Genomic DNA, 11,558 nt, shown 5'->3' on the forward strand with positions numbered 1-11,558 from the left:
TGCACAGTAGATGCTGCAAGGTGCGGGTAGAGGGCGTGGCTACCATGGCGCTGCTGGGCTGCCTGGGCAATCTGTGGTGGGCCCTGGAGGTGGTGAGTGGCCCTGTGGGCAGGCGGGGTGGGGGACGATGTGGGGGCGGAGCGGGGCACAGCAGGAGGTGGAGCGGGGCGGGGCCAGTTTTTGGGCACTCGGTCTCTGAAAGGTTCGCCATCACTGGTCTAGCTTAATGAAAAGAAGGACTAGGGGCTATATCATATCAGTGTTGCGATATTTAAGGAGTTGCCACAAAGAAGACGTGGATAATCTATTCTCCAAAGTACTGAAGGTAAAACAAGAAGCAACTAGATCAGTGGTTCTCAACCTGTGGGTCGGGACCCCATTTGGGGTTGAATGACCATTTCACGGGGGTCGCCAAACCATGCTGTCCGCCATTTTTTTCCCTTTTCCCTAGCTGTCCTAATCCCTCTTATTGGTGGCCACACCCACTTGGGGGTCACCACAACATGGGGAACTGTATTATGGGGTCACGGCATTAGAAAGGTTGAGAATCACTGAACTAGATGGAAACTAGTCAAGGGGAGAAGCAACTTAGAACTAAGGAGAAATTTCCTAACAGTTGGAACAATTATTCGGTGGAATGACTTGCCCCCCAAAATTGTGAGTGCTCTGACACTGGAGGTTTTTAAGGAGAGACTGGACAACCATTTGTCTGAAATGGTATAGGTTTCCTGCTTGAGCTGGGGGTTGGACTAGAAGACCTCCAAGGTCCCTTCCATCTCTGTTATTCTTGGGAGGAACCTATTCCAGAGAACAGATACTATGACAGTATTGTTACTTCCTAGGAGAAAACTTCAAACCACCAGCACTGATATTACCTAGTTGGGTAAGAAAATATCTGCAAGAAAACAACCAAGCTCAGAGAGCATCAGTGTCCCCTCAAAAACCTCATGGCCTGCTCCCTGCTTCTCCAGTGAACAGGACTTGACACCAAAGTATGCATTCCCATGTTTCCCTAACCATTAGTAACCAATCCTCACAGAGTCCAGTGTCTGGTTCATATCTAGAAAGATGGTTAATGGTAAGATGACCAACTTTTTTACAATGAGAAGGAGGACACAAATAAATTGAAGAAAAAAAAGTGAGTCTAATGCGTGCGTGTGTGCCGTGTTGTGTTTCAGTAAGAAGTAAACAAAGCCATGTGCATGTGGCACACTCTTGCGTGAGGCGCACTCTCTCAAAATAATTCTCCTGTGCGGAGCACATGCGTCTCAATCGCGTCTCGCCGCATTGTACCGAGCCTTGATGAATTGTCATGTCAAATACAAATATGTCACATCACACGCAACGGATTGGCTCGGCATTGATCGACTATGGAGATTTACAGATTAGTCTTCAAATATCGAAAAGGAGGGCATGTAGGAGAACACTTTTCGAGAGAGGACAGAATTTACAAAAGGAGGTTTGTCCTCCCTAAAGGAGGACGGTTGGTCACCTTATTAATAGAATCCCAAAGAGGTAAATTAATCAAAGTTGCAGCTTGTATGAGCACAGCAGTGGGGTTAAGTACATTTTGGATAAACAGGAGGACAAGAACTGGAGAACAAGAACAGAAGGATCTGGAACCCATAAGAGGAAGGCTTCCTAAGTGGATTTGAAAGAGAAGGACATCTAAGGCAGAGTTCCCCGGATTTGGCGGCCTGGAGTGGGGGGGAGAGGAGAAGGAAGGGATGCTTTGTGGGGTTATGACTGTCACAATGTCCCAGGGTCATGTGATCTCCTTTTGCGACCGTCTGATAAGCAAAGTCAATGGGGAAGCCAGATTCACTTAACAACCATGTTATTGACTTTATAATTGCAGTGATTCACTTAATAAGTATGGTAAGAAAAGTCGTAAAATGGGGCAAACCTCGCTTAACAAATGTCTCGCTTAGCAACATAAATTTTGGGGTCAGTTGTCGTAAGTCGAGGACTTCCTGTACTCTAGCCTTGTTGGGTTTTTGAAGAGAATTGAGAGATGAAATAGGAGGCCTCGTGGAGTTCTTCTCATCCTTCCCTTATCTATAATTCTTACTAGAGGTAGTCTTCATCTTACGACCTCAACTGAGCTCCAAATTTTTGCCCCATTTTACAACCTTTTTTTCCACCATTGTCAAGAGTTGTTAAGTGAATCATATGGTTGTTAAGCAAAGCCAGCTTCCCCCACTTGTCGGAAGCCAGCTGGGAAGGTTATAAATGGTGATCACATAATCCTGGGAACACTGCAAATATTGTAAATGCGTGCCAGATGCCGCGTGCCCGAATTTGGTCATGTGACTATGGGAATGCTGCAACTGTAATGTGAAAACCAGTCGTAAATCACTTTTTTCAGTCCCGTTGTAACTTCAAACTGTCACTAAATGAATGGTTGCAAGTCGAGGACTACTTGTAGAGGAGGAGGGTGGGGAAGGAAGGAGAAGGAGAAGATAAATTATTATTATCTCATTTACAACCCCAGTTCTGGGAATCTTAGAGTTAAGGAGAGGCAAGGAGTAAAATCTAAATTTGGGGAAGTTTCAGGTCTCTTCAAAGGGGATGGGGGGGGGGGAGGAAGGTTGTTTTATTCTTCTTCTTCTTTGTGTTTTGTACACTTTTTCCTGAGCGCTGCTGGACACAAGCGATCTCTCCAGTTTTAAGCCATGCTTCTCGTGAAAAAAGAGAGCCCTGTCTTTCTTTCTTGCCAGCTCAGCACTTAGTCAACAGTTTTCTTTGGGGCTCAGGAAAGTGGCGTAGAAGCCAGGCTGTCTTTTTTTTTTACATGACTACGCAAATCCTTTGTCCCCGTTTCCCCTAAAGCCTCAGCGCACCTATGGAGTTCCTTTGAATCACACCCCCCCCCCCGGGGATTTTTTACACAAGAGTCTTTGCTTTGTTTTCATAGCTTAGGGAGCTTTTTAGAGTCGAAGCGAAAGTCAGCTTTCTGGGACAAGGATCTGCCTTCTCTTATTTTACACCTAGATTTAGCCCTCTCCAAACACGATTCATGCTGCTATGCGTTGAATTATTTATTGCTATGGCCCTTCCCCCAACCCTCCCCCCAAAAAACTTTATTTTGCATGGTTTATGTATACTATATGCTTGGGGAAAGTAAGAGGAGGAAGGCGTATTAGGTATGTCTGTATGATTATTAGCAGTATTATTAATATTAGGTATATAAAAATAATAAAGGCGGAATGATAGATAGATAGATAGATAGATAGATAGATAGATAGATAGATTTAGATGTATGTATGGATAGATAGATAGATAGATAGATAGATAGATAGATAGATAGATAGATAGATAGATAGATAGATAGATTTAGATGGATGGATGGATGGATGGATGGATGGATGGATGGATGAATGGATGGATAGATAGATAGATAGATAGATAGATAGATAGATAGATAGATAGATAGATAGATAGAAAAAAAATTCTCCTTAGTTCTAGGTTGGTGCTCTCCTTGGTTAGTTTCCATCCATTGCTTCTTCTCCTGCCTTCAGGTGCTTTGGAGAATAGCTTGACTCCCTCTTCTTTGTGGAAACCCTGAGATATTGGAACACTGCTATCATGTCATCCTTCATCCTTCTCTTCATTATCTGGTGCAGCAGTTAGAGTGCAGTACTGCAGGCCAGTTTAGCTGACTGTGTTCAGCAGGTCAGCGGTTCAAATCTCACCGGCTCAAGGTTGACTCAGCCTTCCATCTTCCGGGGTAGGTAAAATGAGGACCCAGATTGTTGGGGGCAATGTAAAATATATATATACATTGCTTACTGGTGTACACCGCTTAGAGAGTGCTTGCACTTAAAGCGGTATATAAGTCTCATAAATAAATAAATAAATAAATAAATAAATAAATAAATACTCAATTCCAGCAACCGTTCTTCAAATGTTTTAGCCTCCAGTCACCTAATCATCTTTGTTGCTCTTCTCTGCGCTCTTTCTAGAGTCTCAATATCTTTTTAACATTGTGGCGACCAAAATTGGTCTTACCAAGGCATTATAAAGTGGTATTCACATGATCTTGATTCTGTCCCTCTGTTAATGTAGCCTAGAACTGCGGGGGCTCATATTTAAGTGATTGTCCACTAGGACTCCGAGATCCCTCTCACAGTTACTACTATTGAGCCAGGTACCCCCTATACTATACCTGTGCATTTGGTTTTTCTTGCCTAAATGTAGAACCTTACTTTTCTCACCTTTGAATTTCATTTTGTTAGATAGTGCTCGGTGTTCATGTTTGTCAACAGCCTTCAGGAAGTAAAGAAGGAAGGAAAGAAGGAAGGAAAGATGGTCACGTAAAAGGAAGGGAGGGAAGGAAAGAAGAAAAGGAGGATATGAAGAAGGGAGGGAAAGGAGGGAGGGAGGGATGACATGGAAGAGGAAGGGAAGGAAGGAAAGATAAGTTGGAATGTTAAGAGTAAAGGATGCTTTGAAAAGGGAATTGAAGCAGATGAAAAAAGAGCAGTGGAAGAGTCTGTTCTCTCCCCCCCCCCCCCCGCAGGATCCTGAGCTCCTCCAGAGAGGACAGGAGGTCAAGAAGCAGCAAGATGGGTTAGCAAGAAGGGAAACAGCAGGGCAAGACAAAGGACACTGCGTGGAGGGAGGGGGCAGTGAATACGGGCAGCATGTTCCTTTGCCAAGAAGAGAATGGAAGGGACATCAATACACATTGAGGGCCAAGGACCAGGGACCAGTAAAGAGATGGGGGGCACAGCAGGGGTCAGAGGTCACCAGGGCAATAATGGAGATGAATTAACAGACTCATAACAATTGACAGGGTGTTGGGGAGGAGCAAAAGCAGGATGGAGAGAAAAATGGGAGCAATCGGCTTAGTGCCATCCGAAGGAAGAATAATAAGAATGCAGAAACAAATCGTGTTTTGCAATCTGGTCCTAAATACATTAATGCTTCTTTTTAAATTGAGGACATAATCTGGTTGAAGTAAAGCAGTTTTGGGGCAAACAGAACAGAACAGAATTGGCTTGAATAGGCTAGAATAGAATAGAAGGTAATTCTCAAGTTACGACCACAGTTGAGCCAGAAATTTATGTTGCTACGTGAAACGTTTGTTAAGTGAATTTGGCCCTGTTTTATGACCTTTCTTGCCACAGTTGTTAAGTGAATCTTTGCAATTGCTAAGTTAGTAATACGGTTGCTAAGTGAATCTGGCTTCCCCCTATTAACTTTGCTTGTCAGAAGGTTCCAAAGGGAATCACCTGACCCCAGGACACTGCAACCGTCATAAATATGAGTCAGTTGCCAATCAGCTGAATTTTGATCATGTGACCATGGGGATGCTGCAACGGTCGTAAGTGTGAAAATCTGTTATAAGTCACTTTTTTTTCAGTGCTGTTGTAACTTTGAACAGTTATTAAACAAATGGTTAAAAATCACTGTTGTAAGTTGTGGACTACCTGTAGAATAGAATAGGATAGGATAGGATAGGATAGGATAGGATAGGATAGGATAGGATAGGATAGGATAGGATAGGATAGGATAGGATAGAATGGAAGAATAGAATAGAATAGAATAGAATAGAATAGAATAGAATAGAATAGAATAGAAATATAGAATAGAATAGAATAGAATAGAATAGAATAGAATAGAATAGAATAGAATAGATTTTTTATTGGCTTGGCAACTGGGAGATAGGCAGCATATCAATTGAATAAAATATAAAATAACATAAAATATAAAATAACATAAAATATAAAATAACATAAAATATAAAATAATATAAAATATAAAATAACTGGGTCCCACCTAATATTGGTCATGACCTTCTGCATATTTTTGGGGTTGCAAAGAAACTCAGGAGAAGTAGGAAACATCCTACATTAGCCAAGAGTTCATATCAAGAATCTAGCCTAACTGGTTTAACCAGGAAAGAAAAAAACCAGCAACTTCAAAATGTGTGGACTTCAACACCCACTCCTCTCTCTCTCTCTCTCTCTCTCTCTCTCTCTCTCTCTCTCTCTCTCTCTCTTCCCCTCACACCCCCCTTCCATTGTCTTTATTTTCATTGTCTCCCCCCCCACCCCACCCCCCAACTGCTCAGCTAGTTTAATGGCTGCACCGGATCATAAAACTGTCCGGCTGTTTTTATAGTCCGAAACAAGCATTTGTAGCTTTTGTATAATTCTACTGGTGAGTTCATCCCACCAACTGCCTGGCCTCATTTTTTTTCCGACTGAAGAAAAAGCTGGACAAGTGTCATGTCCACCTTTGCCCCAACAGGGTTTTCAGGGGCTGTAGCACGGCCTGTGTTTACATGACCTGGGACGGCTATGCTATTCAGAATCCAATCTGTCAGAACTGAGTCTGAAACTCAGGCTCCCTCTGTGACTCTGACTACTGTTCCCGTCCATTTTGGGTGTCTCCCAGCCAATTTGTGTCCCATTATTCACAAGGAGACGACATTATACCGGATGGAACACCGAGAAGGAAGACAAAGTTTAAAAACAGATAGTCCTTGACTTACAACCATTAGTTCAGTGACCGTTCGAAGTTACAACAGCATTGAAAAAAAGCAACCTCTGACCATTTTTCACATAGTTTGCAGCATCTCCCTGGTCACATGATTAAAATTCAGACACTCGACAACTGACTCATATTTATGACAGTCGCAGTGTCCCGGGGTCACGTGATCCCCTTTTGTGACCTTCTGACAAGCAAAGTCAATGGGGAAGATCCAGATTTACTTAACAGCTGTATGACTAACTTAACAACTGCAGTGATTCATGTAACAACTGTGGCAAGAAAGGGTGTAAAATGGGGCAAAATTCACTTAGCTGTCTCGCTTAATAACAGAAATTTTGGGCTCAGTTGTAGTCATAAGTCAAGAGCTATCTGCAGTTTGGACAAATGCAGGTCCAAAGTCTTTTAGACAATAGTGAAGATGACTAGATCAGAGGTAGGCAACCTTGGCTCTTTTATGACTCGTGGACTTCAATTCCCAGAATTCCTGAGCCAGCCACGCTGAGGAGAAAGGGAGAGGTTTCCATGCTGAGCCATGCTGGCTCAGGAATTCTGGGAGTTGAAGTCCACGAGTCATAAAAGAGCCAAGGTTGCCTACCCCTGGACTAGACGCTATCAACCAATGTGAATATAGACGCAGTTGCTAATACGATCCCAGTAAAATGCCTATCTGGTCATGAAGACTCAAAAGTGACTGAATAACTCAACAACACCATTCCTATGTTTGTAGAAACAAGTGGGAGACAAGGTTATTTTTGTTTGATTTGATTATGTGCCATTAAGTCACTGTTGATTCTTAGCAATCACGTAGAAATTTTCTCCGTAACTGATGTCTAGGGAGATTCTCAATCATCCAGGTCATGGTTCTCCCAACGGTGCTTTTCCAAAAGGCAACTGGACTTTCTTGGTGTTTTTTTTTTCCTTTGAAGCCTTTTGCTTCTTATCCTAGAACAGTGGTTCTCAACCATTTTATGCCGCGACCCCCAACTGGTTGTAAGTCGAGGACTACTCAACCGGTCATAAGTCGAGGACTACTCAACTGGTGCAGCACCGTTTGCAGAATGGGACTTTTGGCGGGCTCAGCAGGGCAGAGACAGCCTGGACAATTCCTATTGGCTTTTGAAAGCCAATAGAATTAGACTATATTCAAGAGAGTCTATTCTATTTGCTTTCAAAAGCCAATAGAATAAAAGGGAGTAGCACAGCTAAGGAAAAGGGGGAAAAAATGGCGGACTGCGTTGTTTGGCGACCCCCGTGAAATGGTCGTTCGACCCCAAATGGGGTCCCGACCCACAGGTTGAGAACCACTGTCCTAGAATATCTTGGATGAGAAGCAAAATGTTTTCAAAGAAAAAACACCAAGAAGGTCCAGTTGCCTTGTGGAAAATGACCTTTGGAACCTCCCTAGTGATCTGTTCTTACCCTGGTTTTTAGGTCTTCCAATGGTGCTCTATCACCACTGTACAGGTAGTCCTCAACGTACGTCCCCAATTGAGCCCAAAATTTCTGTTGCTAAGTGAGATATTTATTAAGTGAGTTTTGCCCCATTTTACAACCGTTTTTGTCACGGTTGTTACGCGAATCACTACAGTAAAGCCACGGTTAAGTGAATCTGGTTTCCCCATTGATTTTGCTTGTTGGAAAGTCACAAAAGATAATCACATGACCCTGGGACAGTGCAGTCGTCATCAATACATAAGTTGCCATAGGTTGAATTTTGATCATGTGACTATGGAGATGCTGCGACGGCCATAAGTGTGAACAACAGTCTTAACTCACTTTTTTTAGTGCCATTGTTAACTTTGAATTGGTCACTAAATGAATTGTTGTGAGTCGAGGACTACCTGTTATAATAGAATTCTATTCTAAATTCTGTAATTGAGTCCATCCCCACTTGCTACTTGTTTTCTTCTTCTTCTTCTTCTTCTTCTTCTTCTTCTTCTTCTTCTTCTTCTTCTTCTTCTTCTTCTTCTTCTTCTTCTTCTTCTTCTTCTTCTTCTTCTCCTCCTCCTCCTCCTCCTCCTCCTTCTCCTTCTCTAGAGATTTGGGTCTTCACATAACAAGTCCAAAGTAGGATAACTGGAGCTGGGTCATTTGTACCTCAAATGAGAAGTCTGGGCTGAATTGCTGATGAAGATTCTCAGTCAACCAGGTGGAGTTGCCTGGAAGTTGAATCATGACAACTCATGATGTTTTGCTGCTGAGGGTGAAAGTTCGTTCTCTGAGCTTGTGGGCTGGTTTCCAAACATTTCGTTACTAGGCTAAGTAACATCTTCAGCAGAGTTTAGAGGATTTCAGTGTCAGTGTTCTTCTGTTTATAAGGGCTTCAGGTGTGGGTGTATCAAGTGAGGGTCTTTGCTGCTTATCCAAGTAGCTTCCTCAGTCTGGGTTGAGTTGTTCAATGACCCATTGATTAGTTTTCTTTCCAGTCCATGGTATTCTTGGCATTCTTCTCCATCACCTAAGTTCAAAAACACCAATACTCTTCCTATCCTGGGTCTTCAAAGTCCAACTTTCACTTCCATAGAGTTTCACAGAGAATACCGTGGCTTGCACAATTCTGATCACAGTGGATCCCACTGATCACAATGGAACAGCTTGCCTTCAGAAGTTATGAGTGCTTCATCACTGGAGTTTTTAAGGAGAGGTTGGACAACCATTTGTCTGAAATGGTGCAGGGTTACCTGCTTGAGCAGGGGGTTGGCCTAGATGACCTCCAAGGTCCCTTCCAACTTTGTTATTCTGTTATTCTGATTTTTGTCCTGTTATCTGATTACCTTTTCCGGGGCCTTCCTCTCTATTTTACCAAGTGCTAACCTTTCCTGATTGCTGATTCCTTTACCATTGGACAAGATTATTCAACTCACTTTTTAAGCTTTGTGGTTTACCATACACAGGTAGTCCTTGACTTATAACCATTTGTTTAGTGACCATTCACAGTTACAACAGCACTGAAAAAAATGAATTACGATCAGTCCTCATACTTATGATCATTGCAGCATCCCCACAATGACATGATCAAAATCCAGGAGCTTTGCAACTGGCATGTATGACATCTGAAGTCTTGAGGCCATATGATCACCATTTGTGACCTTCTCAGACAGATTCTGACAAGCAAATTCAATGGGGTAACCAAATTCCATTGAGTGCTATGGGCCTTGCTTACAAGCATACAGAGGACTGCAAGTACCTGACAAAAAGGCGTGTTGATTTCATGTAACTCTGTTTAAAAAAAAGTAAAGAGGCAATTTCAGTTTCTTCAAACTTCTAATTATTCCAATAATCTTTGCATCATACATTTTTGACTATATATATATATTTCTACACAGTACATACATGTCTTGTAAAATGCACATTTTTATAAGAGATTTCTCCTAATGTTAGACTGTGTTTTAGTTGAGTTGAGTTCTAGCTCCACCTTAGGCATGAAAGCTGGCTGGGTGACTGGGCCAATCACCAAGAAATGGTGAGTTCTAGTCCCGCCTTAGGCACGAAAGCTGGCTGGGTGACTTTGGGCCAATCACTTTCTCTTAGCCCAACCGACCTCACAGGGTTGCTGTTGGGAGGAAAATCGAAGGAAAAAGTTCTTTGCGACGTTTCGACGAAGTCCCATTCGTCATCTTCAGGCTGGTGTTTTCAGCTTCGTGCTTCGAGGAGCAAGGAACATAACTCAGTCAAAAAAGAGGAACCAACATCTTCCCTGGTCCAACACCTTAAAGCCACAGGACATGAAATTGACTTTAAAAATACCAGAACTATCGCCAAAACTGAACATTTTAATAACAGAATAATCAGAGAAGCCATCAAGATAGAAAAACGCCCACACAGCATGAACAAGAGAGATGATACCTCCCACCTACCAGCCATTTGGAAACCCGCCCTTATTGACAAACGACTCCCTAACACAAAAAATGATACCAGACCCACACTCACAAAAACCACACAGGATGTCAACACCACACATCCACGCAAAAAGCAAACCCAAAGCCACACCGATGATGAGGCACGACCACAAACCAGAAGCCAGACCACAGCTGCATCATTAGCCACTTTAAACCCCTCCAATCCATACATGAAACAAACTGACAACCACCATGAAGATGAGGCACGACCACAAACGCGAAGCCAAAAAAAAAAAAAATAGCAAGGCAGCCCACCATCTTAAATCCCCCTGCAACTCTGACTCACCTGAGCATAACAAAGCCCCCACCCAAACAGAACACTCCCCCAGCCAATCAGAGCACAGCCAACCTCCCAGCAAATCAGAGCACAGCCAACCCCCCAGCCAATCAGAGCACAGCCAAGCCCCTAACCAATCAGAACACACCTCCACCCAATCAGAATACAGCCACGCTCCCACCCAATCAGTTCATATACCCCCACTGGCAGTTAAAAGGAAGAAACTGCTAAGACCACACATTGCTCCTTGAAGCACGAAACTGAAAACACCAGCCTGAAGATGATGAATGGGACTTTGTCGAAACGTCACCAAGACACTTCCAATTTTACACGGGAGAAAACCCGAATAACCAAAGACCTACATACAAATACCCGCGAAAACCTCAGAAAACATATGTGTGTGTGTGTGTGTGTGTGTGTAAATAAATGTATGACAGATATTATTATAATATAATAATAATAATAGTAAAGTTGGAAGGGACCTTGGAGGTCATCTAGTCCAACCTCCTGCTCAGGCAGGAAACCCTACACCATTTCAGACAAATGGCTGTCCAGTCTCTTCTTAAAAACTTCCAGTGTTGGAGCATTTACTGCTTCTGGATGCAGGTTATATGTAATATCTTGTAATATCTTATAATTATATGTAATAAATATATTATAATTATATGTAAAACATGAATATTTTTTGCCCATTTTTTTCCTCACCTAGGATGTTCACCAGGAAAGGGGTAAACAAAAAAAATCAAGATGATGACATTTAAATAAAAAAGGTTCAGGCTTTGATTTCATGGGCCACCATCTTGACTTTTTTAACCCCTATGGACTCTCCTGGCTCTTATCTGCATATTGTTATACAGCTGTCATGAGCTGCATCACAAAAC

This window comes from Crotalus tigris, unplaced genomic scaffold (assembly GCF_016545835.1).
Source record: "Crotalus tigris isolate CLP2741 ecotype Arizona unplaced genomic scaffold, ASM1654583v1 scf7180000021566.449902, whole genome shotgun sequence".
Classification (NCBI taxonomy): Eukaryota; Metazoa; Chordata; class Lepidosauria; order Squamata; family Viperidae; genus Crotalus; species Crotalus tigris.